The sequence below is a fragment of the Cryptomeria japonica genome, chromosome 10 (genome assembly GCF_030272615.1).
Source record: "Cryptomeria japonica chromosome 10, Sugi_1.0, whole genome shotgun sequence".
Lineage (NCBI taxonomy): Eukaryota > Viridiplantae > Streptophyta > Pinopsida > Cupressales > Cupressaceae > Cryptomeria > Cryptomeria japonica.
Genome location: NC_081414.1, coordinates 664,467,713 through 664,492,918, shown reverse-complemented (window position 1 = coordinate 664,492,918; position 25,206 = coordinate 664,467,713).

Below are 25,206 nucleotides of genomic sequence, written 5' to 3'. Positions count from 1 at the left end.
TTCTGCATTCTTCATTTGTCTTGCTTTCAAATTTGGTCTTGTCGATAATAATCTTCAGTCATGATTTTGGTCGATCTTATCCTGTCGCATCAATGTGCGTGCTCATTTGGCATATTTTGACATCGTCAATTCGATTTCATTTTGGACATCATCAATCCTAATCGATGATAGAATTAGGGTTTTGTCCTCTTGTCAATCTTTTCATTTTTCGATCAATTTGTCATCAATCTTGTCATCTTGCGATCGATTCATCATCGATCCTCATTCTCATCAATCTTGTCATCTTGCAATCGATTCATCATCGATTCTCACTCTTGTCAATCTTGTCATCTTGCGATCGATTCGTCATCGATCCTCATTCTTGTCAATCTTGTCATCTTGTGATCGATTCATCATTGATCCTTGTCCTCTTGTCAATCTTGTCATTTTTCGATCGATTCGTCATTGATCGTTGTCCTTTTCAATCGTGTCAGTCATTGTTCCTCGTCAATTGGCACCTATCAATTTGATCTCTTTATCAATCAATCTCAATCATTTATCAGCATTGGTCCTTTGTCAATCAAAATCATGATCGAACCTACATCAATTATCTTTTGTCAAGACCTAATTGTTGTCTTTGCATTTCTAATTCATCTTCTAGGGTTCTATGATTTGTTCATTTAATCTTGTTTGTCATTTTCCCTCTAGGTTAAATTATTTATTTATTTATCCTAAGTCTTCTTGTCACAATTAAATATTTATTTAATTGGTTAATCAATTCCCCCTCTTTTTGTGAATTGATTAATGAATGAAAAATTATTAATTAATTTACCTAATTTTCATCAATTTCTAATTTCCTAATTTCCAATTCATCATTTTTTAAACCTAATTTTCTATTTCTCCTATTTTTCTAATATTTCCCCTAATTTCATGGGAATGACATGGCAATCTTGTCAATTTTGTCATAATTTGCCAATCAATCAATTTTGCATAGTAATCTTGTCAATTTTGTCATAATTGTCAATCAATCAATCTTGCATTGAAATTGTCAATTTTGTCATAATTTGTCATATTTGCCATTGATTTGAAATTTCCTTTCAAATCTTTTCATGCTAATCTTGTCATCTCTCCAATTTGTCTATAAATTGGATGAATTTCTTCAATCAAGGATCCTGAATCAATCATGCTTCTAGTATGCTTATGTTGTCTTGTCAATCTTGCTTTCATATTATGCTTATGCACTTGTAGGTGAGATCCACAAACACACTAATTTGAAGGAGAAAGAAGGACAATGGAGAATTCTGGAGGAGACATTCATGTTTGTAATGGTTTGTATTTGGTTTGAATGTCTTATTTTCAATATCTCTATTGAATGTTTTTAGGATTTCTTATCAATGCAATCTAGTTTTTGTGATTGAGCTAGCTAAATTCCTATTTGCTTTGATGATTTCCAAATTCCTATCTACATTAATTGGTGAACCCGATGTGAACTAACCCCTTAACCATGTTTTGAGTGCCTTTTTAGTTGATTTGCAGATGAAAAACTCAAGAAATAGGGCGACCCAGAGCTTTCTGGACACTTCTACACCTATGTAGGAGGGATCTATGCCTATTTTAAGGAGACCTGTGCCTGTGTCAAGGCATTTTGCGCTTGTGTCAAAGCATTTTGCGCTTGTGTCAAAGCATTCTGCACCTATGTCAAAGCATTCTACGCCTGTGTTGAGACATTCTGCACCTGTGTAAGGCTAGAAACAGAGGTGAAATCAATGTTTTACCTTGCAAATTACTTTGTTTTCATTCTGTTCTTATATTCTACTTTTCTTTGGTACTGATTCTCTGTGCAGCACTTTGGTGTTACGTGTGACAAAGACAAAAAAATGAAACTACTAACAAATCTTATGCAGGATGTGGTCAAAGACTTTTATTGAAAACATCTTGCATGTGATTTTTAGAGTAGTTGCACATTTAGTTTCTTAAAGGTTAATGAACACCATGCATGCTTTGTTTGCTTTTAGTTTGTTTGCATGTTTTAACCCTTAGAATTGGGCCTGCCTCCTGATTTGCCTGGCACTTTGCACAGGCATTGGTGAGAGGGAACGACCCTAAGTGGTGACAGGCTGAAGCCAAGCTCTTCCGAACCACTCTAAATAACTGTGGATGCAATGAAAGTTGTAGACAACGGGTGCTGGAATGGTATTGCGATGATTTATTCGCCGGATCAATACCCACCCGAATGGATGCCTTAACTAGAACCTTTTGTTTGTAGAGACCACAAACCTTCTATCTGTTGGCTCAGGCATTGTGATATGTGCATGCCGAAGACACCTCTCATGTACTCCTTAGTTAGAGATATCAAGTTCTTGGGAAGTGATGCCCCTTGAACTCGAAGCTTGGTATGCCCGACAAGTGAGTGCACTGTAAGGGGGAGCTAGTGCTACCAAGCGTCTAGCTATCCGGCTAAGTGTTGTATTTCGTTGGAGGATTCAACAGATATTGCCCTTGCCAACCATAGGATTTGTTGTAAATGTGCTTGATTGTCTTGAGTCAAATTCAAACAAACATTTTGTTTTCCGTGATTGTCAAAGGATAAATTAAAAACAAACTTTCAAAAAAGTGCTCATAATCAACTTGGATTTTCAAAACCAACAACATTCAACTCAGAACATAATCCAAACAAAGGTCCAAATTTGTCCAAGTATTCATCCAACATTTGAACATGGCTTGTCAAAACATTGAATGTCTTTGTTTCAAAATTCATGTCAATTTAGGCTAGGTTTTGCACAGTCCCACTTAGGTCCTAAGGCATATTGTCATCTTCTTTCCTTTTAGTCCTTTTCATTGCAAGCGTCCTCATTTTGCACTTAGGTCCAAGATCATTTTCCCTAAGTTTGCATTTCATTGTCATATCCAAGATAGATTTCCATTTAGGTTGCATAGGTTGCATTTCGCATGTTCCAAGTCATTGGTCTTCGCATATCCTTATCATTGCATTGTCATATCATATCCTTAGATCATTTTCATATCATATCCTAATTCATTGTCATAATCATTGCTTTCTTGCATGTAGTCTCAAAAACTAGGTTTTGTCATACTTGAGAAATCAAAACTTTGGATGATACCCTAAGTCATTGTTAAGAAGTCTAGACCTTATAAAACTTTTGTCTTTTTGTCATCAATATCATTTTTGGTCAAACCTAGCTTAGTATCCAAGCATATAGGGGAGACATTGTCATTTTTTCCTTTTGTCACTTGGTCCTTTTGTCCTTTGAGGTCTAAATATCATTTCAATTTCCTAAGATTCTCATTTTTAGAATTGCATTCATGAGTTTGTCAAAATCTTGAAAAACAACAAAAACATAGGTTGCATTCTTGTCATAGATTGCATTTTCGTCTATTTAGTTTACATTTAGTTGCATATCATACATCATCCTTTTAAAATCAAAAAATCCTAAAAATATTGCATTTGCATAGTGACATGCCTATTGAAACAAGGTCAAAGTCTAAGAAGATGGGTGAACCAATAAATCAACCCATGGACAACATATCAAACTCATAGTTTCAATCTAGTCAATCATTACACATTGAAGGTTCATCAAACACATCATTACCACCATATGGAATGGTTCAACTTGGACCACCTCCATTATATGAACCAGTGTTTGTACCCATGAAACCAGGATATGGGAGTGTTCCACCAACACCAAGAGAAAATGCACCTTTCGACTGGAATCAACTGAACATGCAACATGAAATTCAAACATTACATGACAAACAAACTCTTTCACAAGGATTTGGTTCAGATCAAGGCATTCAACAAGAAATAAATCCAAATATTTTACCTGATTCTTCATCAGATTCTGATGCTTTCAATGATGTTGATATGTTCCTTAAAGATCCAAAGTTGACAAAAAAAGATGGATAAATTCTTGAACAAGGTCTTTAAGATGTTCCCACAAAAATATCTTAACATGATGAGTAATGTGACCTCCTCAAGTGAGCAAATTAATGTGCAAAAACAACCAGGCGGTGAGTTGTTAAGTTTCTCTTCACATCCAAATGAAGAAAATGTGCAACAAGAACCTCAACACACCTTGATGAGTAAACGTGCTTCAAAAACGTTGACAGTGACTATTCCTCAAAAGTTGCCATTTGAAACAATAAACAATCCATTGTTTAATACAACACCTTTAACACAAGATCAAATGAAGGCCACACAAATATTGATAGCTGTCCCTCAACAAGAAATGATTCCTTGAATAATTATAAGTGGATCAAAATCTAAGATGCAAGAAAGCTTTACGACTAGAATGCCTGATCTTACCAGTGTCCAAAACAATTCCACAATGCAACAAAGTTCCTATGTCCCATTAAGTTCAATATATTTGCCAAATACTCAAGTACCTATTATGAAAAATATTGTTACAAATCCTTCGATAATGGCAACACAAAGAGCTACAAATAGTGGTTTGCACCAACAACAACTGTTGCAACAATTGAGTAATGAACAAAAGGCACAATCGAATGTGCAAACAAGCAATGCACAACAACAACAATATCGCATTCAACAACATGTTGCAGTGTCTTCTACACCATTACAAATTAATTCAAACTTGCAACCACCACAGTGGATTGGACAAACAACACAGCAAGTCAATGCAAGTGCCATACACAATCTCAAGGAGAAACAACAAAAACCTCCCAAACAAAGTTTTTTGCAAATGATGGGATTTACATCAAGACAACAACAATTGGCACAAAGTCAGCAAATTCCGATTCGTCGACATCAACAACAACATGTGCCTCCATATGTGCTAGGCAAAACGCGTTATCATACTTCACAGCCACAATTGATGTCTATGCAATATCAACAACACCCTCAATTGCAATATCAACCTAGGCTACAAATGATGGATCCACCACAAGAAGCACAGCAACAAGGTCAATATCAAGGCATGGCACAACCACTGCAACAAGAGCTGTACCAAGAACATTATATGCTGGAGACACCAAAGATAGCAATTTTTGAGCATTAATAGCCAATGCGAAACACGATGTATCGACAAAGAGTACCCACCAGGATCAATGATGAACCTCCAAAATCTGACACAATTGTGCAACAGCTTGAGAAGTTGCAACAACAAGTCGACACATTGGAAACCAAAGGAACAAAGAAATTGTACATAGATCAAGATTTATGTCCTAATCCATTTGACAAAAGCTTGTACATGCCTTCCTTCCCTAAGCATTTTGAGGCACCTAATTTTGAGAAATATAAAGGGAATGGCAATCCAAAAGACCACATTCGAGCATTTTTCGTAGCATGTACTGAAGTGAGTTATGAGAAAACATATTTAATGTGCTTGTTCGCACGAAGTCTCACAGGACAAGCCATGGATTGGTATTCGCATTTGCCAGGGAATATAAAGACTTGGTTAGAATTGGCTCAAAAGTTTATATCTCACTTCGCATTCAACATTGACAGTGAAGTGACCATGTCAGATTTATGCAACACTAAGCAAAAGCAAGGTGAACCATTAGTGACTTTCTTGCAAAGATGGCGAAGCTTGTATAGTCGTTCTTCCCTAGATATACCTGAAGAACAACAAGTGAACTTGTTTATTCAAAATTTGGTCCCAAAAATGATGTACGAGCTTAAACTAAAAGGTCCTACTACCATTGAGAAGCTCATTAAGAAAGGGATGAACATTGAAACTGCTCTTGTAGCTAAGGGACTCATTAAACTCAACAAAGACAATGATAACACAAACAATTCTGGGGAGAAAAATAGATTTTGGTACAAAAACAAGAATGTCACTAATGATGGAGTTGTTGATGCAAGAGCAGTGAATGTAAATCAACCCATGTTCACAATAAAGAAATTGAGTGCTCCTAATATGTTGGCTATGGAACAAAATCAAACACTAGCAAGCAATGTTACTCAACAGCCATAATACCAACAATATACTCAACAATATAATCAACAACAAGGTCAGCAACAAAACCAGCAACAAAAACCTTTCCGATCAAGGGATGGGCCTCCTCGATAGTTTACGCCATTGGGAGAGCCTATTGAGTTAGTAATGAAACAATTAATACAAGCAAAGTTTATCAAATTACCAGATATCAAGGCAGAACCGTTGGTAAAGCCGCATTGGTGGAATGATAATGCATATTGTGAATACCATAGGTCAAAAGGACATAAAACCGCATTGTGTTTTCAATTGAAACATATGATTCAATACTTGTTAGATCAGGGAGTAATTGAGGTAGACCCGCCCAATGCAACCTCTAACACTGATCATTAAATTTTTAAAACTCCTTTGCTTGATCATGATAAGGGTAAAGCATCTTCTTCAAACTCTACCCAAACAGCAAATCTTAATTATGCAAATAATGGTTATAACAATGTCATCAATTATTTTCAAGCATCAAATGAGTATGTTTCCACCATAAGAATAAAGGGACAAGATCCTTCTTGCGCAGTCACCACTCGTCGATCCAAAATAGTCCTGAAAGGAGCTCCTGCAATTCCTCCCAAATCAACTCCTACGAGTCAGTATAATCTCCTAGATCATCTAGGGAAGACACCTGCACAAATATCAATTCTTGAGTTGTTGAAAATGTCCCCTATGCATCGCGCAGTCCTCGATAAAGCTTTAACTAAGTCCACCATACCGACAGACATTGATGTTGACTAGTTTCAAGCCCGAATTGGACATTTAGTCGTCTCCCAACATGTCACCTTTTCTGATAATGATATTTCACCTGATAAGCTCCTTCATAATGATCCATTACATCTTGAAGTCTTTGTCCTTAATTGCAAAATCCAACGAGTCTTGATAGATGGCGGAGTAGGTCTTAACATCTGTACCTTGAGAGTGGTCATTGGTCTTGGTTATACAGAAAATGACATTGATTCTTCCAAAAGAATTACAATCAAAGCATATGATGATGCTAAGCACCCATCTAAAGGGATAATTTCATTACCTATTAGAGTCAGTCCAGTGACAGAAAACACTTTCCTATAGGTCCTAGACCTTGATCTCCCTTACAATATGATTCTTGGCCGTCCGTGGATCCATGCAATGAAAGCAGTTCCATCCACTTATCATCAATGTTTAAAATATCCTTACAATTGGACTAAGATAACAATTCTAGGAGATCCTAATCCATTTCAATTTTGTGCTAATCTAATGGATTCCCCACAGCAACAAGTCCCAGTCAATAGAGAGGCCCACTCACATAATTATGTGGATCCTAATGAATTGTTAGATGCTGTCAAAGGAAAATTGAAGATACAGGACCAAGGATGCAGAGAGTATTCAATGGCTCAAATATTCCTCATTGGGAATTTACCAATATCTCCAAAATCACATGGCAGACCACATTTGTTGCAAAAGGAACCTAAGATAGTCATTCAATATCAGCCCCCCACTACCTTTACAAGATGGGGTGAACTTGACAAAGAAACTTTGGATGATGATGTCATAGATTGGCTTTATAAGGATCCAATTGAGACACCACCTGTCAGGTTGTGAGTGGAGCGGTATGGCAAAGGGTTTATTATGCTGGAGAAAAAGGGATATGATGGCTGCAGTGGCTTGGGCCCTGACAAGAAAGGAAGACTAGAACCTATTATACCCAAGATGTGACCTCCAACTTTAGGGTTAGGTTTTGTACCATTGCAAATTGGACCCTCATCTACCAAAGTGACCACGTGTAGAAAGGGGCATGACTCTGATGATGAAACAACACCTGAGGATATCCAACCCGAAATTGATTCCAATGAATGGGAATGGAGTTCCTTTTCTTCTAGCTCCTATGCCCTCGAAGATATTTTCCTTGACCCTGATGATTTTCCCATGGAAGACAAACATGAAATAACTCCCCCTCCCAAAACATGTCCTAACGCTTGGATAGAGTCATTCTGAGACCCAAGCTCTGAATCAGATATGAGTAGTTCAGATAGTGATACCACTAACATTTACATCTTTACCATCTCAGCCCTCTCTCTCCTTAAAACCGATGATGACATGCCCCTTGTCTATCCTTAGCTTATCCAACATGACCAACAAGAACCACTCACATTAGATTGTTTTCAAAATGACGAAGCAATTGCCAAATTTCTTGGACTACGAGAAGGCATACCACAAGGTGATCATAAGGCAGGATTTACTATTGATCTAGATTCCACAGCATATTTTGGGGAGTCAACTCCATCTTCTAGTCACAAAAATGAAAAAGAAAAAGTAAAAAATCAAAAGAATAGGTCTTTGAGTGAAAACCGTAAGGCACTCTCTGATCATGAAAAAGAAAAACTAAAAGATGTACCTGTGGGTGAAAACCTCTCTGAGGCGCCCAAAGGTGGAAGATTGGACATACCCTCATCAAGTTAGGATAAATCAACATTGCTTGTGGAAATGATCGAAGAGATAAGTTTGGGTACACCTGACAACCCTAAGGTCATTCATTTCACTGCTTCTCTATCAAAACAGGAAAAGATAGATTTTGTCAATTTCTTTCTTGAGAAGAAGATCAGTTTTGCATGGTCCTATGCAGATATGCCTGGCCTTGATCCAGAATTAGTCCTTCGCCACTTGCCATTAAAATCAGATGCCAAGTCTGTCAAACAGAAACTCAAAAAGATGCATCCCCAGGTGGCTCTCTTGGTCAAGGTAGAACTAAAAAAATTATTAGATGTGGGCTTTATCAGACCCATTGATTATGCAGACTAGATTTCAAATTTCGTACCAGTTAGCAAAGTAACTGGGGGCATCAGAATCTATAAGAATTTTAGGGATCTCAATAAAGCATGCCCTAAAGATGACTTTCCACTACCAGATATCGACATCATAGTTGACATGACTGCCCGATATGAGATGCTATCATTGATGGATGGTTTTTCTGGATATAATCAAATTTGCATTGCTCTTGAAGATCAACATAAGACTGCATTCATGTGTGCTTGGGGTACCTATTGTTGGAATGTGATGCTCTTTGGTCTTAAAAATGTTGGCGCAACATATCAAAGAGCTATGACAACAATTTTCCATGATTTTATGCATACTTTGATGGAAGACTATGTTGATGACCTATTATGCAAATATGTCACAAGAGATAGTCATCTAGCCATTCTTGGCCCAATCTTTGATCGAATGGAAACCTACAAGCTCAGACTCAACCCCAAGAAATGTGTCTTTGGTGTCACAACCGGCAAATTATTAGGGTACATTGTTTCTCATAGAGGCATCAAAGTAGACCCTGAAAAGGTTAAAGCAATAATGGATATGCCTCCTCCTTCAAATCTCCATCAACTAAGAAGTCTACAAGGAAAGTTATAGTCAATCCATCGGTTTATAGCTCAATTGGTAGACAAATGTCATCCTTTCCAGCATTTATTGCATAAAGGTGTCACTTTTAAATGGACTGAGCAATGTCAATCAACATTTCAAGCTCTCAAGGATTATCAACTGTCGCCACCTATTCTAATGCCTCCTATAGAAGGAAAGCCATTCATATTGTACATCTCTGCAACTGAAACGGCACTGGGAGTTCTCTTAGCCCAAAAGGATGAGAAAGACAAAGAATGGGCTATTTATTATATTAGTCGGACACTAGTGGGCTATGAGCTGAATTATTCAACTATTGAACGGGCATGTTTAGCAGTGATCTTTGCTACACAAAAGCTTTGACACTATATGTTAAATCATCAGACATTGCTAGTTGCAAAAATTGATCCCTTCAAATACTTGCTTAGTAGGGAAGCTTTGACAAGTCGCTTAGCAAAGTGGGTTATGATCCTCAGTGAGTTTGATATTGAGTACATTGAGCGAAAGGCAATAAAAGGACAAATCATAGCGGATCAACTTGCAGAGGCACCTATTCATGATGATCATCCAATGTTGACAGATTTTCCAGATGAATCAGTCTTTGCTCTCACATCTTCTAATGAATGGAAGTTATATTTTGATGGATCCCATACCAAATTCGGGTCCAGAGAAGGTATCTTGTTTGTCACCCCTCAAGGTGATGCTATTCCCAAATCCTATAGAATAACTTTCCATTGCACCAATAATATTGCAGAATATGAAGCTCTGGTCACAGGACTTCGAGTAGCGATCCACTAGAATATCACACATTTGCAAGTTTATGGAGATTCTCAGTTAGTCATCCGTCAAGTGAATGATGACTATGAAACGAAAGATGAAAATCTTATTCCCTACAAGCATATGGTAGATTTCTTCAAGACAAAATTTATGGCTATCCATTTCAATCAAGTTCCAAGAATTCAAAACAAGTCAGCAGATGCGATGGCAACTATTGCTTCCATGTTAAATATGCCCCACAATATGGATAGATGTGAATTTTTGGTTGAACAGTTGCTTATCCCTTCTTTTGAAATTTTGACAGCAGATGTGATGTGTGTTCTTGTTGGCCCTAATTCCCTGTGGTACAATGACATTTATCAATATTTGAAATCCCAAACCTTACCACCTAACCTTTCCTCTAACCAACGTCGAGCCTTCATCCGCCAGATAGCCAAATATGTCATCATCACCGACACCCTTTACTGTCATTCCTTTGACCACACCCTCCTCAGGTGTTTGGATTCTGACGAAGCACAAACAGCTTTACGCAAGGTTTATGATGGTATATGTGGGGGCCATTTCAATGGTCTAAGCTTAGCCAAAAAGTTGATTCATGCTGGGTATTATTGGCCCACTATGGAAAAGGATGCTCATGATTTTGTCAAGAAATGCTACAAATGCCAAATCCATGGAAATTACATTCATGCGCCAGCCCAAGAACTTCGCTCTATCATATCTTCGTGGCCCTTTTCTCAATGGGGATTGGATCTTATTGGCAAGATTCACCTGAAATCTACAAATGGACACAAGTTCATCATTACAGCCATAAAATACTTTACAAAATGGATCGAGGCTATCCCTATGACCTATATCACTGGTGTTCAAATTTCAAAATTCCTACTGAATTATATCATATGCAGATATGGGGTTCCTCTTGCGATTGTCATAGATAATGGTCGTCCATTTAAAAATAAAGATGTCAAGGAACTCTGTGAAAAGTTTCACATCCAACACCATTTTTCCAGTCCTTACTATCCCCAAGGTAATGGTTAGGCCGAAGCATCAAATAAAACCATTATTAAGATCCTGAAAAAGGTTGTCAATGACGCTGGTCGAAATTGGCATGTACAGTTGAGTCCAGCACTATGGGCTTATCGCACTTCCATCCACACACCTACTGGCGCAACACCTTATTCCTTGGTGTATGGTGCGGAAGCCATTTTACCCTTGGAAGTGGAAATTCCCTCTTTGCATGTTTCCCTGCAAAATTTGATTGATGATGAGATGCATAGAGTCTCTCTCTTGCATCAGCTTGAGATGTTAGATGAGAAACGTCAAACAGCCCTGACACATTTGCAGGCATATCAAAACTGTCTCTGTCACTCTTATAATAAGAAGGTCAAAGGGCGACACTTCGAAGTGGGAGATTTGGTTTTAAAGGTGAACCCAAAGAATGCACAATCAACTGACATCATCAAAGGAAAGTTTGAACCTAATTGGGTTGGGCCTTTCATAGTTACTGTAGCCTATGGCTCAGGGGCATATCAACTTGCAACCCCAGATGGTGAACCTCTGTCTGATCTTGTAAATAGCATGCACCTTCGAAAGTACTAGACATAGTTTTCTGTCAGTAGTTCTTCAAATATGATCCTAAAAAAATAAAAATAAAAATAAAAAAGCTCAAAAAATACAAAAAAATCAAAAAGTGAAAGGAGAAAGAAAAAAGTGAAAAATTAAAAAACAAACAAAAGTAAAGAAAAATAATTCGCCCTCTAGTGAAAACCTAGCAAACAGGTGCTTTGGGCAAGTACCATGGTGAAAACCTGGCAAACAGGTGCCATGTGTAAAATATTATTGCTCCGTCATCTATCATGAACCCTAACTATACTTTCCCTCTGCGGCTTTATCATGCTTATCCTTGTCCTGACCCAATGTTTTGTTCTAGGACTGTGATTGGTCAACATCATTGTCTTGCATACTCAGGTTTTCAGTTCTTGTGCATATATTTCAATCTTGGTCGTTGTATATGTCTTTTAAAATTTCATTGGGTGCGCGCCCCTTGTCATGATCAATTACTGGAGCTTTCAAATTGAAAAATGTCCTGAAAAAAATCATAAAAATTGAAAATTGTCCTGAAAAAAATCATAAAAATTGAAAAATGTCCTGAAAAAAATCATAAAAATTGAAAAATGTCCAAAAAAAAATCATAAAAATTGAAAAATGTCCTGAAAAAAATCATAAAAATTGAAAAATATCTTGAAAAAATCATAAAAATTGAAAAATGTCCTGAAAAAAATCATAAAAATTGAAAAATGTCTTGAAAAAATCATAAAAATTGAAAAATGTCCTGAAAAAATCATAAAAATTGAAAAATGTCCTGAAAAAAATCATAAAAATTGAAAAATGTCCTGAAAAAATCATAAAAATTGAAAAATGTCTTGAAAAAATCATAAAAATTGAAAAATGTCCTGACAAAAATCCCTAAAAATCATATAATGTCCTCAACAAATCCCTAAAAAGTCAGATAAAGTCCTGAAAAAAACAAACAAACAAAAAAATTTCAAAAACATCAAAATCCAAAAACAATTCCTTTGGCATTTTTCATTTTGTCAATAAATGGTTCCCTTTGTGCATAAACAGATCGCTGAGCATACATCCAACGGCACTCAATCACACACTGCGCTTTACTGAAATCATGCATTAATAGATGAACTTTTCGATCAAACCAGACATTCAAACTGATTAAAATTGTCATATCAATCAATCAACATCAATATCATTTGTCCTTGTCACTATTATCATGGATCTTATACAGAGTGTGGTATACTCGAAACCAAACTATGTCCTATCTTAGACGAGGTACTACATTCCCTGAAACCAGACAGCATGATCATTCTTGTTTTCCACCTTTGACAATGATGATTAGACTGTTTGTTTGACTTGGTCGAATTTGTGAGTCTTATCTTTTTATTGGTTTATCTTTGGCTTCGATTATGTTCCTATGTTGCTCGATGATGTCACTGAGTGATTTAGAGTGACCGGGATGGTTCATGGTCCCTTTCCTTTTTTGTTGTGTTTGTTGTTTGTGGAATGATTGTCACAAACTAGGGCAACTATATCATTGGGTGTCTGTGATAAGTACGTTCGCTTTGTGAACGCCGCACATACCTCGACCCTTGATGTATGCACCCTAGGATGTTTCATTCATTCCTTGTGTGCGATGTGTCTGTCTTTTACAAAAGGGGTTGTGTTTTAGCTCTAGCCTTCAATGCCATGATGCTCTGCATCCGCTTTGCTACATTAAATAAAGGTTCTCACCTACTTTTGTGCATTGGTGAAAGTAAGTTTTTCTCTCTAACTGTCCTCTGTCTAATTTCTTCTTACTAACATTTCTTCCATCAGTTTGGGCAGTCAATTCGGTCTAGTGCTCTGATCTCCAAACACATAAGCTGCATCCTGCATTCATTAATTCGTACATTTGTATTATATTAAGCCCATATCAAGCATTTTATCCATTTCATATTATAAATGCATCAAAAACACATAAAAATATATCCATACACATTCCACAAGGGTACATAAACAAGTGCATAAGCCATCCATACATGGAAAGTACATATTAGCTATCACATAATTGCATCCCATCATATAGCTACATGTCATATCATATATCAAGACAATATCGGAGTACAAAGTTGGACTGGCTGTCCTAAGTATGGCTCACAGGCTGACTACATAATGTCGCACTATATATGTCTCTGTCATAAGGAGCATGTGCCTCTGTCACTGGGTGCTCCCTCTGTCCTCATCATCCCTGCCATGTCTCAAGGATGATGTCCCTCCTATCTTGGGTCCTGGCTATGGTGGTCTCCTAGGTCCACTCACCCCCATGCTACTCACTGACCTCCGAGAACGTGGCCTACTCTCTGTCCTCGACCGTGACTGATATGATGTTTCTCTCTGCTCTAGTGGAACTACACTCTCATATAGTGTCCTCCAATAGTGTATCTCATCTCTAGACTCTACCAACATCTGTGCCATCTCACATGCACTGGCATCCCTAATCGACCCAATATACTCGGTCACTCTCTGCTCTGCTTGTTGTGCTTGGGCTATTGTTGTATCTCGAGTCGTTGTCAGTCTGGCTATCTCTGCTCTGAACTGATCCTACTCTGTCCACAAGATAGCATTTTGTTTCTCTAATGTCGCAATGTGATCATGCTGACTTGCTATGGTGGCCTTACATATCTCCATCTCCTCTATGCTAGCTGTCTCTGGCTCTATGGGTATATCCTGCAATGACTCCTGATCGGCTGGATCTGGCTCATCCTCCTCATCCTCATCTCCATCCTCATCATCCCCTCCATCCTCATCATCCCCTCTATCCTCATCATCTTCCTCATCATCCCCTCCGTCCTCGTCATCCCCCTCATCCTCATCATCTCCCTCATCCTCATCTTTGTCCTCATCATCTCCCTCCTCCTCTCCAGCGAGTGGGAAGTCCTCCTATCTCCTAGGTACCAAAATATTAGGATCTATCAATGGCATAGGCCATTGTCATGCAAACCATAGCTCATACTCCTCTGTCATCCCAGTGTCCACCACATCTGATCTCCAATCCCATTGTCTCTGCTATAGCTATGTGAAGTCGGCATATGCTATGTGTGGCTGAATCATCCTCCCCCACTAACTCGTCTCTCTGTGAGATCGAGCAAAGTGTGCAGTCCCTCTCGGTACATCCTACCTCTGTCCAAACTGTCATCTGACTCTCTCTGGTAGGTACATCTCAATCACTCTCTAGCAATTCACTAGTCGCCCAATCAAGTATCTCTCTTGTCTACAATATGGTAGCTCATCACTATCATTTGACCATCCAGGGCAATCAAGATATGGCCTCCATGTGAACTCTCTCAATCTGTCTAGCTCATGTTGCTAATACAATATGTATCTGAAAGGACCGTATCTTAATGTACCCCCATAGCAGTACACATATGGTCGATGTGGTACTACCTATCTCTCTGCAATTGGTCGACATATAGCTATATGCTCAAATGCCCATATCTATAACAGTGTAACCCCACAGCTCAAAGTCTGAACCCTCTGATATGCTATCTGATGCAACTGAAAATATAGCATAGCAAGCACACATGGTCCCCATGCATAAACAGTCCCCTCTATCACCATCCACTCTAGCACTCTTCCCCATCCAATAGGGAATCCATGTCCTCGTCTGTCCCCTGCTAATAGGCATGCTATCACCACATATCGCTGATTGTACTCTGTCACCATGGTCTCCCAGCGGATCTCCCTCTCTACGATATCAAAGTCATCTGTGTCGCACTTGAATAATCTACACAAAGAATCTCTCCCTGTCGCTGGGTCATATACTATCATCTCCCCATGAATTGAAATGCAGAGGATACGCCACACGTCCTCTAGTGTCACAGTCACCTCTCCTGTCGACAGATGGAATGAGGAAGTCTTTAAATGCCATTGCTCTGCCAATGCGGTAAGAAGTCCTATGTTTGCCCTAATCTTGGGCATGAATGTAATATAGTATACTCCAAGTCCTGCTAATGTATCTCTGTTAGTGCTCCTGAGTCTATGTTGCAACATGAAGCAGTCGGGTCTGTTCTCCCATGTGATCAATGGATACTGTCAACTCTGCATCACAATTGAGGCACACTTTGTCAGTTTTAGGGTTTTCTCCTAAGGGCTGCATTTCCTTGTTTCATGCACAAATCAAGGTGTTTCTTATCTATTTTGACCTATCCTACTCTTATCCCCCTTTTTGGGATCATCTGCATGTTGTTTTCGGTCAAATTAGGGTCCTTAGTGCACAACTACGCCTATGTACCCTATCTTGTGCCTGTGCAGCATCAAGTTGCACTTGTGTACCCTACACAAGCATAGAACATCCTAACACAAGCGCAAAATGCACCCACACAGGCGCGGATGTCCCTTTTTCCGTTCCCTATGGGCCCCACAATGTCTCACAATCAAGCAAAATTCATGAAATTGACAATATGGGTTTTTGAGATACATACCACTGCTCCCGCATCCTTCGGTCATCTGTAGGTGCGTACATGTTCCTTGAGGTGATCTGCCATTGGAATGTTCACCATCTCTATGCAAGGGTCCTTTTCCAGAGCAACAAATCCTCCACTTTGGCTGGTGCAAATGAACTCTTTTCATTATCTTTGTCTCGTATATAGCTATTTGTCAGTGCCTAGATGGACGTGCATCCTCTCCATCTTATGTTGGTCACGGTCTTTTGCGCCTTCTATTGCTTGTAATTCATGCATCCGACCTTCAATTCTTGATCTGTTCGAACCTATCATTTTCTATTATTCTTATCCATCAATTGGCCTTTTTTCTGTATGTTTCCGGCCAATTCCTCAAGGGGGCATGCATATGTAATTGTTATTGTCTGGGGCATTTTCATTATTGTTCTTTGAAACAAGACTTAAAATTGCATTGTCTCAAAGAGGGGCAAAATGTAGACATCTAAAAATGGTCAACACTTGCGGAGTCATCCTTTAACATTTGCGCATTGCCTTATTTTAGGGTTCTTGAGTCGCATTAACATTTCTTCTATGTTGCGCACTTTGTCTTTATCATTTGTGAGCATCGAGTCTTTTTTCTACATTCTTCATTTGTCTCGCTTTCGAATTTGGTCTTGTTGATAATAATCTTTAGTCATGATTTTGGTCGATCTTATCCTATCACATCAATGTGTGTGCTCATTTGGCATATTTTGACATCGTCAATTCAATTTCATTTTGGACATCGTCAATCCTAATCGATGATAGAATTAGGGTTTTGTCCTCTTGTCAATCTTGTCATTTTGTGATCAATTTGTCATCAATCTTCTCATCTTGCGATCGATTCGTCATCGATCCTCATTCTCATCAATCTTGTCATCTTGCGATCGATTCGTCATCGATCCTCACTCTTGTCAATCTTGTCATCTTGCAATCGATTCATCATCGATCCTCATTCTTGTCAATCTTGTCATTTTGTGATCAATTTGTCATCAATCTTGTCATCTTGCGATCAATTCATCGTCGATCCTCATTCTTGTCAATCTTGTCATCTTGCGATCGATTCGTCATCGATCCTCATTCTTGTCAATCTTGTCATCTTGCGATTGATTCGTCATCGATCCTTGTCCTCTTGTTAATCTTGTCATTTTTCGCTCGATTCGTCATCGATCGTTGTCCTTTTCAATCGTGTCAGTCATTGTTCCTCGTCAATTGGTGCCTATCAATTTGATCTCTTTATCAATCAATCTCAATCATTTATAAGCATTTTTCCTTTGTCAATCAAAATCATGATCGAACCTACATCAGTTATCTTTTGTCAAGACCTAATTGTCGTCCTTGCATTTCTAATACATCTTCTAGTGTTTTATGATTTGTTCATTTAATCTTGTTTGTCATTTTCCCTCTAGGTTAAATAATTTATTTATTTATCCTAAGTCTTCTTGTCACAATTAAATATTTATTTAATTGGTTAATTAATTCCCCCTCTTTTTGTGAATTGATTAATGAATGAAAAATTATTAATTAATTTACCTAATTTTCATCAATTTCTAATTTCCTAATTTCCAATTCATCATTTTTTAAACCTAATTTTCTATTTCTCCTATTTTTCTAATATTTCCCCTAATTTCTTGGGAATGACATGGCAATCTTGTCAATTTTGTCATAATTTGCCAATCAATCAATTTTGCATAGTAATCTTGTCAATTTTGTCATAATTGTCAATCAATCAATCTTGCATAGAAATTGTCATTTTTGTCATAATTTGTCATATTTGCCATTGATTTGAAATTTCCTTTCAAATATTTTCATGCTAATCTTGTCATCTCTCCAATTTGTCTATAAATTGGATGAATTTCTTCAATCAGGGATCCTAAATCAATCACGCTTCTAGTATCCTTATGTTGTCTTGTCAATCTTGCTTTCATATTATGCTTATGCACTTGTAGGTGAGATCCACAAACACACTAATTTGAAGGAGAAAGAAGGACAATGGAGAATTCTGGAGGAGACATTCACATTTGTAATGGTTTGCATTTGGTTTGAATGTCTTATTTTCAATATCTCTATTGAATGTTTTTAGGATTTCTTATCATTGCAATCTAGTTTTTGTGATTGAGCTAGCTAAATTCCTATTTGCTTTGATGATTTCCAAATTCCTATCTACAGTTAATCCTACAAGCAAGTATATAAGAGGGATTTACTCTCTCATTTGACATCTAAAGAAATTCAATCAAGCATTCAAGCATTCAAGTGATCAATCATTCAATCATTCAAGAGTACTTGATCATTTTTAGTCTTCCTTCAAGATTTGGATCAACAATAGAGTCAGTATTTCAAGCATTGAAAAGGAGATCATCATTCTACTTCATGAAATCATAATTCCATGTGGAGGCAAGCAAAATTTCACAAGGAGGTATAAGCATTTCATTTTTAGTCAATTCAACATCCCCTCAAAGAGGAGGATTTCTACTCTCAGTCATTTCAATTACATTATTTCATCCACTTGGTTAATTCCAAAACTAAGGTTTGACTTGAAGGAAAACCCCTATTCCCAACACATTTCCCTTTCCTTTTGTGTGCAAAAAACAAGTTCACAGTTGTACTACTAGAATAAACCTTTATTTGCAAACACAAAAAAAACCCTTTTAGATGTGCAGAAATTTCAGAGGATCAAGTTGGGGGGGACCTGGTCTGGACACCCAATCCCTGCAATTTTTGGCATATTTCATAGAGGAGCTCCAAATCATCTTAAACTTCAAGAATCTGTAGCTCATGATTTTCTCATAATTTGTCATGATTTCCAACACTTAGTCTTAATTCAATTAATCAACTTACAAAAGAGGATCAATTGCATTCCAAACACAACCAATCTACTTACTATTTAGTCCTTGCATCATTTAGGATTGGATCTAGTAGATTCATCCCCCTCTTTTGAATGTAAAGTCCCCCCAAGTGAAAATTGAGCTTAGTGAATCCTCCCTTCCATGTGGAGAATTTGCTAAGCCCTTAATTTTTTACTTTACAGTTTGGTGAACCCGACTCCTTACACCCTTAATTCTAATTTTTGTTTTTTTATATTTGAGTGTATGCAATTTAAAATTCAAATTTTCATTTACAAGCTTAATTTCCTTGCAAATTTTTAAAATTTAGAGGTTTAATTCACAAAACTTAAATTTTAAATTCAAAATTGAGCTTGTCATTTGTCTAAATTGGATTGATTGTTTTAGATCTGAGAACTCTTCAATTTTATAATTCAAGTTTTCATTTGCATGTTCAATTTTCAAAAAAAATAAGTGGTTAAATCATAAAACCCTAATTTTTAATTTTAAGATTGAACTTGTCAATTGTGTAGATCTTGAATTAATTTTCAGATTTGGGTCTTTGATTCAATTTCAAAATTCACTTTCCCTCTTTACAACATTCAAATTTAATTTTTTATAATTAAGCTATTTATGCAGAGAACCCTAATTTTTAGAATTGTTTTGATCTTGTGCAAATTTAAATTTTCCTTTAAGCATTTAATTGATTCAATTAAATCTGAAGCATCTTGCCTTACTTCTAAACATCATAAAAATTGACCCTTAAGTGTACCCTTTTTGTTGTTCTTTCAATGAATCATTTTATCAAACATCCTAAGTGTGTCCTATTTTGACCTTCAAGGCTTATTTTTGCATATCTAGACATCTCCAATTCCCATATCCTTCTGGAATTCGCATCAAAATCACAATATCTTGTTTCCCTGAAAATTTGGATAAAAGTTGGCCAGACCAAGTTGCTACCTACTTGGTCTCAACTTTTTCTCCTCAAATTTTGGGAGCTTGTCTGCACAATTCCAGAGATTTGTGAAATTTTATTTATTTTAGGTCGCCCTAAAGTCGAAAACAAATCTGAATTTCAACATTTCAAATTTCAATTTAAATTTCAAAATTAAGTGGTTAATTACACATACCCTAATTTTTAAAATTAAATTGATTTCTTCAATTTTTCAACATTTCAAAATCTCAAAATTTTAATTGAGGCTAGATTTGGACAACCCTAATTTTAATTTTATTTTTCCCTCCTTTCAAACTTTTAAAATTAAGAAGTCATTTTCAGCCCTAATTTTAAATTTCAAATTTCAAATTTCCATTTTCCTTCCCTTTGTGCATGTGTTTCGCTACTATTAGTCCTACACATAGTATCCATGTTAGAAGAAGTTATAGAATTAAGGCTGCCCAAGGTTTAATTACCGAGGAAATGGAGCCTAATTTGGCTAGTTTTTTCAATGAGGATATTGGTGGTTCTTCCCATCCTACAAATATTCCTATTTATCCTCTTGATAATTCTCATAATGAGGAGGAATCACTAACTAGGGTATTTGTTGATCAATTGAAAAAGATGGACAATCAATTTGACAGTCTTCAACAATGGATGAGTCAAGAATACCTGAAAAGTGAAGCTCTCCCATTGATTGAAGGATTAAAATGAATGATTCAAAGTGATAAATATGGTGTTGATATCTTGGGTGGTGTTTCTCATATTGTGGATTCTAATATAATGCCTATGAAGAGTTGTGTTGAAAAATGAGGTTATACACAACCTCCTAGTCAAGTTAATCATTCCATTCCTTTAGCAACTCCTATGACTAGTATCCCTACCTTCACATCAAACATCATGCCTACCTCTACACAAAATGTTATACCTATTGTGGAGGGGAAAAAGCGAGATCGGGTGACTAGGACATAATCCCACTTTAGCCAATACATTGGGAATATGAAAGGGCCTAGGGAGATAGCTCACTTTGGCTAATTCTTGTGAGAAATACAGAGCAAAGGATTGTCTCTTAGGGTTTCTATTCCTCTTGTTGAACATGAAGATAAGATGTGAAAGATTGGTCAACTAGAGTAGGAGATGAACAATGAAGCATACATGAATTGAAATTGCAGAAACTTATAGATCTGAAACTGAGATACTAAAAGAAGAGAAGGGGAGGGAATTTGGATGTGTACCTGACACTAAAAACTAAGCCAAAATAACAAGGAATAGGGTGCCATGCCCATGTCCCTGAAGATTTAACAAAAAGATACAATTGAAAGGCTGCAAAACTGAGATCCTAAGCCTTCACCATGTTAAAATTCACTGAAATTAAGAGAGAATAGGGTGCCACACTCCTGTCCTGGGAAGGAACAGGGAACCACTCCCCTATCCCTAATGTATTTGGGGTAGTTCGAGGCCTTGGGACTATCCTTGTGTCTTTTGTTGATCCAGGAAGCCTTTCTGGTACTTGCAATCGCACCTGAAACTGAAAAGAGGGGGTTTGGGTGGCTATGTAGGGGTTTGCCTCAGTCAAACCCCTATTTTGGTGATTTCCACCTCCACAAATAGTCGATAATGTACTGAAAATGTGTGTGCTATAACCTTGTGTGTATGCAAGATCCTAAACTGATGAATGCAAACAATCTAGAGAAACCCTAAAGAGTAAACCCTAAATGCTTGTAATTGACAAAGTAAATGCTCTAAATCAATGATGCAAAGTGATCTAAAGAATGAATATAAATATCCAAATTGATACAATGAATCTCATACAAAGACATGAAATCATACCCAATCCCTAAGGGAGGGGTACAAGCCAATCGTCAGTCGGTGATCTCCTATTATTCTTCAATGTCTTCAAGGATCCTAATTGATGATGAATTCTTGACAAATAGTTGATGAAATATTGATGAATATTGTTTAAGACTCCACATAATCTTCTCTTTCACTACATAGAAGGCTCCTTGTGATCGCTAGCTCTTTTTGCCAAAAACTTCTTTTTTCATAAATAGATCTTAGTTTCGGTAGATTCGATGCCTTCAAATGAAGAAAGAATCTTAATTTCATTTTTATGTAGACCTAGGATTTGAATTTCTCACCAATATTTTTGGGTTAAGCATTATAATATCATAAAATTATGCTACCAAAATTTCGAGAAAAATGTCAGGGACCGTGTGCAAAGAGCAAATGGTCTGACCAACTTTTCACGAAATTTTTATGGTCGTTTGATATGATGATATTAAAGATAATCCCAAAGTTATATTTGACTTTGAGATGTTTTGTTATGCGAAATCGGGCCTTAAAGATTGAAATAGGACATAATTAGGTTTTATGATTTCATGATTTATTGGAGGAATAAAATAAAAAAGAAGCACACTTAGGGTAAAGGGCCCAATACTATGATGTGAGGAGTGATGAAATATGAATTTATATTTAATTAAATTCTTAAAGGGAAATTACAATGCAAGATGCAAACACACTAAGGTGGGTTCTAAACTAAGCGTGGAATTGTACCACCCTAGCAAGGGTGTACAATTTACGATGATAGACCTACAAACATTATTCATGGTGTAAATACCTCTTGTTTCATTCCTCCTACAATGAGCGTTCCCTTTTTTACCCAATCACACTCACCACCTATAAATATTAGTCAAGGGGGAAACTCCTTTAATCATAATTCCTTCATTCCTCCTATGAGTCTTCCATGTGTTACTCAACCTTCTCCACCTACTTATTATACTATTCCACCTCCTTGTTCTTAATATTTTCCTTCATTCAACAATATTACTCCACCTCTCAATCCAACATGTCTAATCTCAATCTTTCTACTGAAGCTACAATCAATAGTCTAGCCCAAACAGTGTCTTCCTTACAACAACAAATAGCTTCTATGAATCAATCAAGTATAATGTGCCCACATTTGATATAGCAAGCCCATTATCTAATGAAATTGTTAGAGTCATCCCTCCTAAACATGTAGAAGTCCCTCAATTGGAATTTGATAATGGAAATTGTGAAACCTTAACTCATGTTAAAACATTCCAAAACTTTGTGTACTGACTTTGCTCATGATCAAAGGTTGTTAGCAACATTATTTACTAGAACATTAAGGGATAGAGATTTGCAAATGATATTGTTCTTTGCCTCCTTATTCTATTACTTGTTTTCAATAATTGGATAATGCTTTTATTCAACAATTTCACAGTAACATTAGTCCTAAATTTACTTTGGCTAATTTGATACATTATAAACAAGGTGTTAAAGAAAAAGTGATTGGTTTTATTGGTAGATATAAGCATGTGTATTCTTAGATTTATTTTCCCCTGCCCAATCAAGATATTTAAAATATTTTTTTTTCTAATTTACAAAAATACATTAGGGATAAACTTCTCTTAACTGGGTTTACTTTATTTCCATAGTTGTGCGCAGTACTTCACAATTATCAACTGATTATGTGTAAATTGGAACAATCATCTCCTCACACGGCTCTGAGTGATAAGGGTGATAGTTCTCAACAAATGTTTATGAATTTCAAACCAAACAAAGGATTCATCAAATTAATGACATCAACAACAATACTCAAGAATCAACCACTACAAGTGTGCCTCCTTTGTCTAAGTTCTTTAAAAGAGAAAAAGAGTTTACTTCTCTGAATGAATCTTTGCATAGCATTATGTCTCAGTTGAAACAATGGAATGTGTTAAAACTTCCCCAAATCAAACCAATTGATCTATCTAAGGCAAATTCACCTTACTTTGATGCTAAATCCTATTGGCAAATGACACTCATCTGGTGACTTCTGGTACTTTCTTATGTGTCTAGGGTTGACATTGATGGAAACTCTTCTTGGAGATTTGATCTAGCAGTTGTGATTCATCTTATCTAGAAGTTGGAGTCAATCAGTAGGCAGTTAATCGCTAAAACAAGGTATCCCAATAATGTTCTGGTCTGGAATGATTTCCAATGATTGCAGTAATTTTGGTGGTTTATCTCATGTTCTTGGTAAATGGGAAGATCCTTAGGAAGTCTGTGAAAATAGTTGTTTGGTCCGGTGCTATGTTTGTGTTCAATATTGAGGCTCACTCAGTACTACATGTTACACTTCTCGAAGCCGACTTGAAGAAGATTTATATTGTGTTAAGACCAGATATTTAAGATCGATTTGGTGATTGGATTTCGTAGTAATACGTCTATTGCGATTAGTTTTGGTGTGATTGAGCGTAGTTTCACATGCACATTTCATTCACAAAAAATCTAATAGCTAACTGAGACAAAAATAAAGTATTTAGCAGAGTGAAGATAGTCAGAGATTAAGTGCTTAACCATAACTCATTCTTGCATTATCAGATGCTACTTGAGAGTTCATTTTATTGTATTTTCTCATTGCAATCAAATTGTAAGTCGGTGAGACTTCCCTGAAGGTTGTAACCTTCTGGGCAATTGTAATTGAGCAGTGACCTCTAGGCAATGATCTTGAATGCAAGTGCATTCCCCATCTATATAATATTTATGTACTCTTGGCCATAGTTTATGAATATTTGGGGTACCAGCCCCATCGTGGATTTTCCCTTTCCTAGTTTCCACATAAAATTTTTGGTGTTGTGGATCTGTGGTTTATTTATTGCATGTTTATGTTATTTTGTGATATGCTTTGCTAATTGGTGGATAAAAAATAAGTTTGTGGATTTGATATTGGGTAGATTACTGATTTATCCCCCCCACCTCTCAGTGATCCCTGATTCTAATAATTGGTATCAAAGACTAGTTCTTCTAAGGAAGCTTAACTGCTTGAGAAAGATCTGGGAGACTGATTTAATGGATTCTGGTTTTCACAGACAACTCAATGTGACACTTGAGGATCTTGATGCAACTAGAAATTAAATCTATAGCTTGAAGAAGAACCTGAGTGCTACTAATGAATTCAGTATTGAGCTAAAGGATCAAGCAAGTTTCTATAGAGAAAATGGGTAGGAATTAATGGACAAGTTGAAGGAGAAAGAGGATCAGATCATGGAATTCTAGGACAAAGCCGATGAAGTTAACAAGCTTGAGAGAGAGAATGTTGCTTTAAAGAATGAGATGCAATCCATTGTGGTGAGGTTGACTAAGGAGATTGGGGACCGGAAGAAGAATGAAGAGAATCTGGCACAATCATTGAAGGAAAGAGCTAACAAATGCTTCAGGCTTACCTATGAGAATGATCAATTGAAGCTTGAGCTGACACAATCAAGGAATAATGGTCAAGAACTTGAAAGAAAGATTGCTACCTTGAGTGATGAACTTTCTACTTTCAATGAATA